Source organism: Struthio camelus, chromosome 3, assembly GCF_040807025.1.
Source record: "Struthio camelus isolate bStrCam1 chromosome 3, bStrCam1.hap1, whole genome shotgun sequence".
NCBI classification, from domain to species: Eukaryota; Metazoa; Chordata; class Aves; order Struthioniformes; family Struthionidae; genus Struthio; species Struthio camelus.
In genome coordinates, this window is record NC_090944.1 from 19,060,523 (window position 1) to 19,075,480 (window position 14,958).

General features: G+C 40.8%; 1 long non-coding RNA gene across 1 annotated transcript in view; it reads left to right on the forward strand.

Annotated features, from left to right (window-relative positions):
* Nucleotides 1-1,475: 1,475 nt before the first annotated feature.
* LOC138066547 (uncharacterized) overlaps nucleotides 1,476-14,958 on the forward strand; it is a 58,643-nt gene continuing 45,160 nt past the window's right edge. The window contains exon 1 of the long non-coding RNA XR_011139858.1: nucleotides 1,476-1,698. This is a non-coding gene — a long non-coding RNA (uncharacterized lncRNA). The remainder of the gene's footprint in view (nucleotides 1,699-14,958) is intronic.

Below are 14,958 nucleotides of genomic sequence, written 5' to 3' on the forward strand. Positions count from 1 at the left end.
TAAGCAGATCTGTAGGGAGTCAAGTAATTTTACTGCTAGTGTGGAAAAAAATCGTCTTGGGTAACTAAATCTTGGGTATTAGCAGATAAGATTAGGTGTCAGAAGTGTTATAAAACAAATCAGATGACTAATGGGCAAACTGTAACTGTTCTCACAGCCTGAAGGCACTGCAGGGAGAGCGGCCTTCGCACCCCCTTCTCTTTGCTTGTCAGGAGTGTGTATTTATCAATCGCATCTTCGCCTGGTTCAGCGCTGATTTGGGCGGCCTTTGATTCCCAGCAGCTGTCTTAGATCAGAGATGTTTATTCCACTGCGAAACCGTTTTGGATCGAGACGGGGGGAGAGAGCTCAGAGCGGAGGGGGGGGGGGGGTCCGCCTGAGACTTTGAAGCGCCTCTTGCCGTCCTTTCTAGTCTCCTCGGCAAGTCCCAAACCCTCTTCCCCCATGACAAGTCCGTGCTCCGTCATGAAAGCCTCCTGCAAAGCATTGTGACACATCCGAAATAATAGCGGACCTAACCCGGTGGCACTTGCATTTCCAAAATGCAGATGCTTGGCTTCGCAAGCCAATCGGTCCAAAGCGGTTCCTTTCTCCCTTCCCCGCTCCGCTTTTAGAAAATACTTCTTTATTTGGTCAAGGAATCCTATGAGCGGCAGGGGAAAGAGTGCTGCGGTTGTTAATGTAAGGGTAGGGGGAAGAAACATCTCTCCCCCTATTTATTGGGCACCAATTTCAGCGCATTGTAGGTAACTAAAGGCACTTTCTGGACGTATTGCAGAGTCCTCCTTCAGCGTAGGAAAGCTCTTGGAAAGCGCAGGGTGCTGAGATGACGGCTCTGTCCGCACCCAGCTTCGAAAGCTGTGGGAAGGGACGGAGTTTCAAGGCGGCTTGCTTCTGCTTTGCTCCCCCCCCTCCTCCCCGCCTTTTCTCTCAGCGTAAAGGCTTTTGGTTTTGTCTGAAAAGGCATCGGAGAAGAGCTTCGGAATAAGCGAGGAGTTGGGGAGAATTCACCCAAGCCCGCAGGAAGCCTCGGCTGTCCTCCCGCACCTCCACAGCGCCTGGCGGGGAGCCCTGCGCGGCGCCCGCCGGGGCAAGGAGAAGCCCTTGACGGCGCTGGCGCGCGTCGCGGAGCCGGATCGGGCTGCTCGGGGGTGCGTGGGGGGCATTTTGCGCTGCCTCTGAGGATTTCCCCCGGCTTCTCGTCGAGCCTTGGCTGCGCTGCCTGCGCCGCTCTGCTCGGAAAAGACCACCCGCCCCCGGCAGCGCGCCGGGCGGCTCCGGCTGCCGCCGCCGGTGCCTGCTGCCGGGGCAGGGGCGCCGCGCCCCGCGCCTCTCTGCGGAGGGGCCCGCAGCCCGGCGCTGACACGGGGCTTGCTGCCAGCCCAAGGGGCGGGTGGCTCCCTCCGCGCATTGCTTTTCTTATAAAGGGAGCCGCAGAGAGAAAATCCCAGGGGAACCTCCCCTTCCGTCTCCTCGCGTCGTTCACGGCAGAGCAGGCGAACAGGGATGCTCGCGGAGTCCGGTCGTGGAAGAGGGAGGTGAAAGACTATGTCTCTTGGAGCCAGTCATTTTTAAGGGTCGTTACTATGAGGTGGATCCAAAGTGGGGGGTGTAGAGGGGGGGGTCACTCCCCTGAGGAGTTCCCACGGTCGCTTCACCGTCTTCTTATCACCACGATAACGAAACACCCGTGGCGAGGTAAGAGAACGCATCGGTCTCTGATTCCTGGGAACTATTATAACCATGGGGTCATAAAGGTGGAGAAAACTTTCCTCCCAGCTGGGCATGAAATGTGTTTCATTTCTATGGCTGAAGCCTGGTGATCTACCTGTCAAGAATTTCCTTGAACATATATCTTTAAGTGCAAAACAACAAAACAAAAAAACAGAATTGGCACAATCAGAGTTACAGATGTATTAAAATTACGTGGGAATACTGACCACGGAGGGCACACACAGCCTCTTAACATCGTTTATACTGTATGTATAAGTATGTGTATTTCCTCTCCTCAGAAGGCCACTTTACTCCCAGTGCAAACAAAAGGTGTCTCTCTGGTCGTGCTGTCAGCCGCACTGGTGAACAGTTCCCCTGTTCTCTCCAGTGTTTTTGATTTTGCTAGGCAGTGTCAGTGCGGTGATTCCAAGGAAAGCAAAGAGATGAAATTATGACAGTCAGAGGAGATAAGTCGTATTAACCCCCCAAATAAATGAAGGCAACTAGATGGGAAATATGCCTTTTGAATCAGGATTGCAAATAATTTAAATGATTAATTACCTCCCCTTTCTTTCTTTTTCTTTTCTCTTCTCTCTTTGCATATGTTTTATAATCTGACATTCATGCAGTGAATAAAACTTACTTAGGCCCCTGTCTGCCAATTGAGAGTTGATTCTGTTTTCACAGTTGCTTTAAATTTTGCATTTTCATCATAAAAATATCACTGAATGGGAGTTTGCAAGAGTAAAAACCAGGGCACCTGACTCCAGTTGTCTATTTCTAAAATGATTTAAAAGGGAAACACTTTTTTTTTAAAGTCTTTTTTTTTTTAAGTCATTTCCAGTTACAGGAGAAAATGTAAAGATATCTTGGCACATCTCTCTCTCTCTCTTTTTTTTTTTTCCTTTGCATTCCAGTCATTCTTTTTCTGCCCATAAACTGTTAGTGCTCTACAAGAGCCTGATTCTGTACAGCCTGCTCAGGCTGGCTGGATGCAGGAACAAGTCCTGTCAGATGAGATCTTCAGTGAACATTCAGGAAGCAGAATAAAAGCCTCCCTCAGATTGTGCTCTGGAACAGCAAATGGTTACTTCTCAGCTGTGGACTACATGTGCCTCTGAAGAGGGGACCACAAATCATTTGTTTTTTAAAGGATCCACATGAGTAGTATATTAATCCCAGTTTCCCTGGGGATGGATTAATCCCAGCTTCCCAGTTGCGTGCTACAGACAATGCTGATGTGGCTGGGGGCAGGGAGAAGCAAGATGGGGAAGGGAGAGGGAAATTATGAAGATATATCACAGGAATACATGGCTTACCTGGCTGGAAGCCATATGTACTTGAGTGTCAGTACCTCCTCTATCTCTGTCACCATGTGAAGCAAATCACACCAGCTCCATATTTTGGTTTCTTCCTCTGTAAAATGGGAATAATGCTGCTGCTTTTGCTCCCAAGAGGACTGGAGCACTTGTGCATAAACTGCAGTATATATTGCTGGATACAGTGAATCCTGCTCAGTTCAACTGTAGTGAAATGAGCTATTCAAATTAATACCTGGGCAGCTGAGAGCTGTGGCTGATCTGGGAGATCTAGTAGAGTGTGCAAGGCAAGTTTGTATTCATGTGTAATTCTTTTTCACCTCTGGCAAATCTATTGAGAGATGGAGTCCTGGAGCCCAGCATGCATTTCTTCTCTACATTCCTGTCTGATGACTAAACAGGAGGAATGGCATGGGCCAAATTCATCCCTGGTGGGACTCTAGTGACATCAGTCATCTTTATAGGAGTTTTTTGAATGAAGTCAATTGGGTTTTACGAGGACTGAGTTTGGCCACGTGTATTTAACTGCTCAGAGAGCTGTAGCAGCAAAGGAAGCTTTCTTTATCTTAGAAAGAATCACTTCTTTGGCTGGGAGAGAGAAGTTAAGCCATTGACCTGTTTTAAACAGTCAGGTTTACCTTATTTAAACTCAAGGAGCAGCTGAAGTGTGCTCAGCATCCAGCAGAGCACAGAAAAGACCTCAGCTGCCCCAAAATGCTTATAGCTTTCAGTGAAACTTTACATTTATCCGTACCACTCTGAGTAGCACCGTGCCATGAATACCCAGCAGACATGTTTACATGACACAGGGCAACACTCTGCAGGAACACTGGCATGAAGCCTGCAAGCAGAATAGAGGCTTCAGCACGGTGCTGTGCTGCACACAGAGCTGTTTGGCATAGCTGTTCCAGAATCTGTGTCATGCTTACATGGCTCAGCCACTTCCAGCTCATATCTCCCTTTAGACAGCTATATCTGGGGCTATAACTGAGTTATATGTGACGAGAATGTGGGCTATCACCAAGAGGGATGTTCCTTCCTCTTCGCACTAGCCTTTGCTGCTGGTGCTCACCTCCCCTTGAGCCCTTGTGCTGGTACTAGTACTCCTGTCAGCAAGGCGGGGAGATGAATTTGGGAACTGATCTGGAAGAAAGCTCACCTAACTGAAAGAACTGGTTTGCAGCAAGCTCAGATCTTCCTCTAGAGGGGACTTCTTTCTGTTGACCATACAAGGAACTTAGACTTGCTTAGATCAGCTGACTAAGTTTTAGATGACTCAGATGAGGTAAGATCAATTCTTTTGTACAGGGCCTTCAGGCACTTTTCAAACATATCCATTATCTCTTGGATAAGGCCTACAGTTTAAAGCCTCTTAGTGCATATTAATTCTGATTCTATTTTCTTTAGCATCTAAGTATCATCAATATTGCAGATTTGAGTGGGAGGTGACCACAGGCAGAGTGGAAGTTAGGGAATATGATTAAAGTAATAGAATTATTGATTATTTAATTAATCCAAGATGAGCAACAAGACAGCCTTGATCTTCTGTATAATACATGCTAGTAGCTTGTAAATATCAAGGCTTTTGCCACATAGTTTCTGTAGTGAAAAGCATCAGGTTTTTCCTTTTCTGTGAGTGAACACTAGTTTATGTTTGCCTCTGAGCAGGCCTTTGCAGATTTTTTTTTTATTACTTACAAGATCTAAGTTACAACAAATTTCCTATTTCTCTTGGTAAAGCCTTTCAATGCTAGTCACTGTCATGACATTAAGAGATCATACCCTATTTTCCGGATAGATCTTTCTATATCCAAACTGAACTGATCACCTGTGGGTACTTCTCTGACTGTATTCCTTCTTGTTCGTTCTCTCCAACACAATTTTAATGCTTTATTCTATGTTCATCTTGGAATCTGGGTTAATAATGAGAAGCTGAGGAGATATATACATGGATAATACTGGGACTTGATGCTAAAGTCTGAAGAACTGTATCGTAACTTGAAATGTGGTACACATAAATATGTAGTCACAATTTTCCTGATTCCAGAAACACAATGTAATTGGGAAATATTAGTTATCAGCGTGCTTTCATTTTATCAGTCAAATCCACAGTTTGAAAAAGGTGTCTGGATTTCTTGGCTGCAGTAGTTTTACTGGCTTCAAATGGACTACTCAGTTTGCTTGTTACAGCTAAATGATTAATCTGTTTAAAAACTTTTTTCCATTCATGAGTTGTCCAGACATAGCATTCCTTTCTTCCAAATGTATGTGAAGTCATTTCGGCATATACATGCCTTGTAAATTCTTCTGAGGATGTTTTTTTATCTATTTATTCTCCAGGAGTTCAGCACAGGGCTACAGAAAATTCTCAGGTAAGGTTTCAGAAAACAGAGGAGAAAATCTCCCAATAAGTAAACATTAAAGGAAGCCAAAAGCAGATCTCAGCTACAGCTGCTCTAGGAAGCAGATGTCCGTAACTTAGTTTCTGTCTTCAGGGAGTTAATACCTAGCAATAGGTGTGCCCATGATTCTACCACCCTTCTTCCCCCTGCCACAGCCAGCGAGTGCAGTCAGACACACACACAGAGGAAGGATCATGATGTGCTCCACAGAGGCTGGAGTAGGACGCCAGCAGCATATAACTGTGTAGGGCTATTGACCTCCTCTTCTGCCCTGGGAAAGTCTTTTCCAGGCCCTTCCTTCACACAAGGTTATTAGTTTCACTATCAAATCTCACAAATAACAAATGCCTGTGTTTCTTCCCAAACTTACACATGCTCCTGAGGCCTGAGGGCACTTTAATTCCCTGCTTTAGGCCAGGTCACAGCCTTCTGTCTCCTACTGATTTTCCTCTGTGTGAGTTGTCTTGGCTGTGTATAAAGACCACCTGCAGCTGGGTCCAGTGATTGATACTCATCTGGTTTGACTAGGATCTGTCCATGGGTTGATGCAGCAGGCCCTACTGTTGTGAGGCCTTAAAGATTTTTTTTTTCATATGGGATGAGTTTCATTTTAATTTAGCACGGTGACTGGACAGTTAATTACACACCCTTATTTTTGTTTCATAGTTGTTTTATCTGAGGTTTACAGAAATTCCATATCGTATTCAAAATGATTTTTCCCCTTTACATGGCAAATTTTGTATTATGAGTAAATCTATATCATTGGCTATGAGCTTACAGGTTCTTCTCCTTAACAGTTTCCTTGCACACATGAACCTTTGTTCAGCATGTGAAAAGCATGTGAAAAATAGCATCATCTCTGGCAGAATGAGTATGCAACATAGAATTTGCAGACCTTCAGGAATGTCTTGTGCTGCTTTACTTGGAACTGTCCATCAGTTCTTGTGGTGCCCGTTGTGTACTGTTTTTCAGATTCTTCCTTAAAATGCATTTCTCTTGGAAAATTACTTCTCCAACACTTTACAAACAGTTTGGCTTGCACCACCCACCAAATGCATTGCTGGTTGTCTACCGAACATTCAGTTAATTGCTGGATGCTGTTGGTATGCCAAATTTAGATTGTGGGGCAAAGGCTGCCATGTACAGCACTGAGCACAGTGTTGGCTGCTGGTCTTAGCAACCAATAAATAATTAAGAAGCTGCATATTTGATGATCCCTAAAGAAGAATGACTCAGCTAGCCCTCTACTGTTGATTTGTTCATTAGCGCAGGCATAGGTCCAGGCCAAGAACTGGTTTTCTCTTATGCATTTGTTTGGTGATCACTTGGATGTGGCTTAGGAAACAGTTAGTATTTCTCCTGCAGTTGGGAAATGTTTACTTCCAGCTGTTTATTTCCCTCAGTGGATTAATAATCCTATTTCAAAGTGCTGCAAAAAGGAATACTAAGTTTTCAAAACGGGAAAGGAAGAGATCAGACACAAGGTTTTCATCAAACTCCCTTTTTCCTGCACCACAAAGGAAAGATTTAGATGAATGGCTCAGAGTACCTTAACTTCCCAATGCGCCTAATCAAATATATGAATCATGTAAAATATAATAAAAAACAATTTCATGAGTTAAGGGAAACAAGGGAATGGAAGGGACGAACGGATGGAGTTGTTAATGTTCCTGAACAGCACTATCACCTTTTGCACTGAACTGATGTCAGCCTGGTTATCTTATCGTGGAATAAACCCTAGCTTTCTGCAAAGATTTCACCCAGTGTAAAAGAGTCAGCAGGGAGGCCTTACTGTTTGGTGTCATTTAATCAGAGTCCTTGTGGCCCTTGAGGTCTTCAGCTCTTTTCCTCTGGCACTTTTTAGTTTTAAGACTTTTTGTCTTTTATACTGAGACCTTCTGTTGATTGTGAGCTGACTAAGGTTTGGAATTTTGTGACTTCTAGTGTGAGCATGAGGGAGAACCAACTATTATACGGCTAGCTGTCATTTTACTGAGCCAGATTTCATATGATCCTTTTCAGTTCTAGGTGGATGTTAGGATGTTAGGATGTTGTCCTGTGCTCCTAAGATACAGTTGGTAGATTACCTCAGACGGAGATCTTCTTAAAGTAGAAGGAACCTGGCTAAAGTTGGGCATGAGAGAAAAGCTCTAATTGCTGCTGGCAGTCCTGGGACAGCAATGAGATGCACAAGAAGGGATTGAACAAAAACAAGAATACAAGCCTGTCTGCTAGGAATGCCAATCGGCATGCAATCCCAGGCCAAGTAACCACGCAGATGCACTGGGAACAAGCCTGTGCAGCACTTTGAATACCCTGGAGTATTTCTCTGACTCATCCCAACCACTATGGAGAAAATGGAAGAGAAAACATCAAGAGAGGAGTGGCTAAACCTAGAGCTGTGAATACGGATTTAATATTCAGGACTCCAAAGCTGAACTCTAAACTTCTAAACTTACATGTAAGCACCAAACTCATGGTGTCCCGATGTTCAGAAAGGCAGAGTGCCAGGAAGTCCCAAATAAGTCTTTGTTGGCTGCAAGTTCTTAGCACTTACAGCATTGGTTTTGGCACTTAAATCTAGTTGACTTTAGTAGGGCTACCCAGTTTATAAATCACTGCTTGTATTTGGCCCAATGTTTGTAGGTCTCCAGATGGAGAAGAGTGTGACCCAAAGGTGGATTTGGCAACTCTGATATGCCTTAGGTCAAACATCTGTAAGGAACATGTGTCTGATTTCCTGACGACTTCATCGTTTCAGTAGATGGTGTATTCATTGCAATGTTATATCTGCTACTGAAATAACTGAATGCAAATACCAGGAACCTCTGGGAAATTTTAGTTAATAGGAAAATAATCTAAAACAAATTCATCCAGTTATGCAGCCAGGAGAAAAGAAATGAAAATAAAAGGAATTACTGATCCAACCAAGTAGGCACAAAAATGAAACCCCTCTAGGATTTTCTTTTTAGCTTCTTCAACTTCCATTAGTTTAACAAGCAAACTAGGTCAACAGCACAGTCTTGTTATGAATAAATGAATGCTATAGATTCACTAATATTAAAGTGGCCAAACATTCAGAATCATTCGCGGCTCCGCTGAGGGAGCTGTGGTGCAGCAACTCCATGTTTGCCTCTAATCCTAATTCTGCCATTTAGCCCTACCAGTTAATGTCGTACAACCGCTATAATGAAAACCTAACTATAGAGAAAGAAAGACGCAATATCGCAAAAAATCAATCAGCTCTGGTTTCAAGTAGGAGTGAGATAAGTCATGTAAACTGCACTTTGAATGAATACATTTGGTTTTCATGCTGATAAAAAACCTCAGAGGTTAGACCAAGATGTGGAAAGTTTTGTATCTCACTGTTATTACAATACTGATGTACTCTGCTGCCCTCTTCAATAACAGTCAAAAATCAAACTGGTTGCATAATTAAAAGACAGATCACAGATACCATTTCCAACATATACCGTCTCTTGTTTTGAGGAAGGAAAGCTTATTCATTGTCATCTCACACCGATTATGGAAAATCTCAGTGGACCTCAAAAGATAGTAGTGTTTAATATAAATACTATTTTATTTCTTGTATGGTGAGTGGAAATCTTCACAGAGGATTCCCTATTACTTTTTTTTTTTTTGTTATTCAGATAGGAAAGCAGAAAATTATGCAATTAAAACCTATTGGTTTAATGTTACCAACAAATGGCTCAAGGTTGGTCCAAAAATGGCTGCTTTCCTTATTTAGAGTCAATGACTTCTTGGAACACAGGTAGCATTCTATGTAACAGACCTAAAGAGAAAAATTTACAAAAAGTTCAAAAATTGTAATGTCTGTGTGAACAGCTCATATATTTATAGAAACAAAAAGGCATCATATAAATGAATAATAGCATATGCAGAAATATAGCCTAAATGCATTTATGGTGAAATTATTCACTTCATATGGCAATTAGAGCATTATGTAAAATAGGGTAGTACTTTTTCCTTTAGATATACAAAGAGCTTTTTAATAAACTCATCCTGAATTTATAAACTGGTTGTATATACATCTGATTAAAAAAAAAGTTTTAATTTTCTCCTTAAATCTAGTTGCTTACCCTTTGTCCCTACCAGATGGCGATAATCATAACATTGTACATTATCTCATTGGACTTTATGGGAGTGCAGGGCAGGTCTGCTGTGGTTGTCAGAGCTCTGCAAACTTGGAAGGGAAGGCTTATACGTATTTAGATATAAGGAAAATAAATTAAAAAACATCTACACAACAGGCTGTAATGTGCCCATGGACAAATGACACCCAACTGAGGTTCTAACAAAAGATCAGATTAATTAAATTCTAAAGTATTGATTATCTATGAACAAGCAGAAAAGCGTCAATGAAATGTCTCTCTATATATACACATATATATATTTTCATTTAGGTGGGGCTATTAAGCTGTGAACCTATCTACGTTGTTGACTTCATATACTTGCTTTACATAGTGTAGCTTAGTGAGCCAGCACATGCTCACGCTGAAAGATATACAGGTGCTTAACCATATGCTAGCTGGAGGCTTTGATTTCCAAAATAATTTTTACCAATCTTTGTTTTGTATTGTATTGCTTCTGTCAGGAGCTAAGAGTAACCAAGCCTCGCTGAGATTACTCACTGTCCTTGAAATAGCCATTGATGGCATTGGTGATTTTCTACATGTATGCACACATATGAAGAGGCATATGCATGGCTCTTTAGCTGCATTCATGTACCATTTTGTTGTCTGCTGGCATCCGTGATGACACACTGATGTTTGGAAACTCCTCGTCTAGATATCAGAGCTTACTATTCTCTAAATTATCTAAAAGAAAGCTTTATGATTCTTAGGATCTTGAGAATGATTAATCTCTCAAAATGCTGACAAACTATGTGAAGGAAGTAGTCTGAGATTTAATTCTTCTTCATTTTCTGCTAGTGTGAAGTGAGGAGTAATTTGTTGGAGAGGAATTTGCTGCAAGATGAGAGCAGTCTTTCAAATAAATAGTAAGCATAGTTTATAGTACCGAAGACTTTTCTGACCACTTCATAGTATAGGCTACCTCATAATAATTCAAAATGGGAACCTTTTCTTGTTTTCTATTATTTTAAAAGTTTTTCTCATAGAAATAGTTCACAGTGACAATTTAACAACCGTATATCTGCCCACTTGAGGACAGTATTCTACATATAGTATTCTGAAAAGGTACCAACATCAACAGTACTTGAGATTTACGATGAATTGGAAAACTTTATTTAATGTGGTCACTCTTTTCACTTATAACTGATGTTTCTATACCCACAGCATATCAAGATATGCATTATTTGGCCTCGAGTTTCCTTCTGTAACTTAGATACATCAATCCATAGCTAAAGTTTGGCAAAAGCTGAGAAAATAAAAATAGATTCATAATGTTTATTTAAAGTATAATACAAAATTAGTCAAATTAATGAACAAATACTGGCTATTTGGGAGTATTAAGCTGTTTATGTTGTATAGATAATCTCTGCTATACAAACTGTTTGTGGACAGCCAATATTTGCTTTTCATACTGTCATTGGCTAGACTGGCTCCCTGGCACTATTCCTTTTTCCTGATTAGTTGTATGAGTAATACTTCCAATGAATATTTTTGCAGTTCTGGGTTCCATGAATACTCACATACGCGACCTTCAAAACTGGTGTTTCTGAATGCTTTGTGCCAGCAAAACTCATGGAAACTGTGGCTCAAAGATATTAGTTAATGAATCAGGCAAAGGGATATTTCTATTCAAAATAAATTGCACTAATTTCCCTAGAGAAACACACAAACACCCGTGCTTTGGTGGTAGACAATGCAGATACTTACAAAGAAAAAAATATACACAAATAAAGCAATAAAATTTTATTTCCTTCTTGCAAACTGTGTGTGGGTGGCAGCATATTCTCTTCTCATACTCCAACTGGGTCAGATTCAAGTTGGACTTGAACGTAGTTTGCATCTTGCCCTTATCCTTGTGAAACTGGGGACTTGTGGAAAGGGGTCTTTTGGCAGGGAGAAGCGTAGTGTTTAGAGTCAGAATCAGCAGCAGTGATGAAGCTTAGCTCTTTGTACTCATGTGCTGGCTAAACTGTGTTTGGTTGCTCATCTCATGTCAACAAATCAGAAGACGTATGTCTTATGCTTTTTCTTAATTTCCAGACGCAGACCAGTAAGTGTCTCACAAGGGTCAAATAAAAATCCATGTACTCCAAAAAAAAAGCCATGATTCTGTTGAAGGGTTTAAAGTCAAGTCTGAATGTTTCAGAATGTTTTTTTGAGTTAATGTCCACACCCGGGCTTTTCTTCCAAAGAGTGATTTGAAAATAAGAGATAAAATACTTTAATATTGATGGAATTTTCAATAACATATATATACATATGTCTATATGTTTATCTATGTTATGTGTAAATATGAATCATCCTATTTTATTTTTTATTGATGTTCTGTAGCCATAATGTCTGTGTAGGCTACCAGGCGTATGAGTTATATGTTGCAAATGTGATTTTTTTTTTTTTCCTTACTGCAAAGCTCAAATTATAGGTTTAAGTTCTAAATATCCTAGCTTCAATGTATTGGATTGGTCAGGACAGAAGCCATCATATATGCCTTAAGTGTAACATCCAGACTGCTCATGACTGACAGACTGTAAGTTCTTTAGATAACATGCTTCTGAAGCTACTTCTGTGCCAGTGTGTGAAATGGGTGAGAAACTGCTCTCTGACTGTGAGGCCAATTGGAACTTATGATTGTACAGTTAAAATGAACAGTTAAAGTTTATGTGTATACAACGAAAATGTCTTATCCCTCATACACTTCTAAGGAAAAGGTAGCGTTAGACATACAATTGCTCCAACTTTTTGTGATATCTGTAAGACATTGTTTGAAGCTGGGGAATGTGTGTGTTGCATCACAAATATATTCCTCAGAAAGATAATCCTCCTGACTCTTACAGCCCATGCTAAAACGAAGCCTGATGCAAGCCTTTGAAAATGATCTCATTTGGCTGTAGGGCTAGGCTAGTGGGATGCACTGGAGTGGAGGTGTTGAGAAGTGATGGGATAGAGGAAAATAGGGAAAGCCTTTTCATAACACAAAATATGGGGAAAAAAAATGTGTATGCCATTCTCTCAAAGAAAAAAATCACCTAGCAGTTAGAGTATACCACAGATTACCTGAAGAAGGCTTGCCGCCTTCTTCTAAGCAGAGTTTCCTTCCTCTGTTCTTAGAGGCTAGAATAATATGACTATAAAAAGATACCCTCTCCCTTTTTCCCTGGCAAATTTGCTGTCTGAAGCTGTTCTGTATCCAACAGCACTTCTAGAATGAGTTAGGCACTAACCTTAATTATCTGATTATTCTACCTCTTTCTCTGCTGAGGCTGCTCAGCCAACACCATAAATCTATCCAAGTACTTGTCTGAGAAGGTGTTTTGGCGTTTCCCAGTTCCCTCAGAAGTGTGGCCATAGGGCTTTAAGAAACAGAGTCTGAAGTCTGTTACTTAGTGGATGCTGAAGTCTGTCTGAATCCTGGAGATTTGCTCCATTCTACAGGAGTTTGAATATATTACTGCTAAAGCATAGCTGAGTAGCATCTCTTGTGTCTAGTGAGTAAAGCCTTTGAAAGATGGTCCCTTCTCATCTGGGCTCTTAGGACATGACTGAGCCCAACCTTAATGGCATTTTCAAACTTTATCCTTAGCCTGCTCACCCAGTGGGAGAGAGGGACCTCCTTCCTAGAAAGACGTCATACACCACTGTAATCGACAACACGTGCGTAACACACATATCCTAAAATTAGATTGATATGCCTCAGGGATTCCATCTGTTGTCAAATCTAACGGACCACAAAGTGAGAAGCAGAGCTAGGCCTAATACAGAGCCTTGTTCTTTCCTCTAAAACTGCAGACAATGATATGAAATAGTGGGGATGAAGAGCATAAGATTTGTCACCATCATTCTTTTAATTCTGAAATTCTGATTATATCTGAAGACAGATATGATCATCAGGATGAGCATGATCATCAGGATGGGTAATAATAGCCATCATTTGGGACAAAGAGAACTTATAATTTTGATTTGTCACTACTTCTTACATCTTCTTCTGATGCATCTAATGCTATTCACTGCTGAGTAAGGTTACTGGCCAACAGATTCATCAGCTGACCTGACTTGCCACACAAATTGTTTCTAGAAAGGGGCCTGACAATAAAATCAAATAAAATGGATTATTAATGAGAATTAAAAGGACATCTGGCATCTAAAGGAATGTACAAATCTGTAAGCCAACAGAATGACTTGTAAAGCAAATACGACAACACAGAGTCTGATCCTGTAGATGTTTTCTGAGATTATTAACTGGGATTATTAACTAGAAGACTCCCATTGGCCTTAGCTGTTCCCCTGAGGGCCAGGTTATGGTCAAATGGTCAAAATGACTTGTGGTAGTGGGTACAGTGTTCCTCACTTTGCTGTGTATTGTCAAAACGGAGTCCACGTGTAGAGACTGCGATATTGATCTTAAAGTGAACAGGAGCAGGCATTTGCAGTTCATCTGTCGGTAACAGACAGAAAACATTTTCTTGACTTAGAAGATACTTACATTTAAAATATTTTTAGCTGTAATAGTAATCCCCAACTATTTTTTAAAAAAACAAACTAATTGGAAAGAACTGTTTATCACAGCCCAGCATTCCCAGAAGGGGAATCAATTTATATAAACATGCTAAAACTGACCTATTTATGAAATGTTATGGAGAACTGAGAAGAGAACCACAACAGATCTTTATCTTATGTTCACTGTTTCAAAAGATCAACGGTAGGGTGAGGATTGAGCCTAGTTATCACATATGTTTTATACGTGAATGTTAAGGTCATTTAAAAACAATTGCAAAAGCCACTGTGACTGCCAGCGAAATGTAAACTAATGTTCCATGGCCCTCATTATATGCTTAATATGAATATTTCCACATAAATCACTACGAATGCAGCAATCAGTTGCTCCTATTAATAAAGTCACTGAATACAAACACAGATGAAAGGCTGCAAACCCTAAAGAAACCACCCTAGGTTGTTGATGTAGCTCCTAGGAGGGGAAAAAAATTACACAAGATATATATGTAGATTAATATACGGAAATTTTATATTAAAGAAGTAACATAGGCATATGAGTGGATTTCTTTTTCACACAGTTTCAATTTAGTAAATGAATATGCAGATTAGCAAAATAATTCAAAACACCAGATATGCTCTGCAAGTTCTATTTCATCCATCACATACAGGCAGATGCTTTCAGATAACTTTATGCAGGCCTGATTTACATTAATTTATATTAACCAAGGAGGAAAATCTAAGCACTATTGAGATCAATGACAACATTGTCATAGAGATCAGCAGAGCAGCAACTTCACCTAGCCTTATATCAGGCAAAGATTCTCTAGTATAAGGACTGCAATATTTAGCTTTTCACTAGATTAGAGACAGTTATGCCTG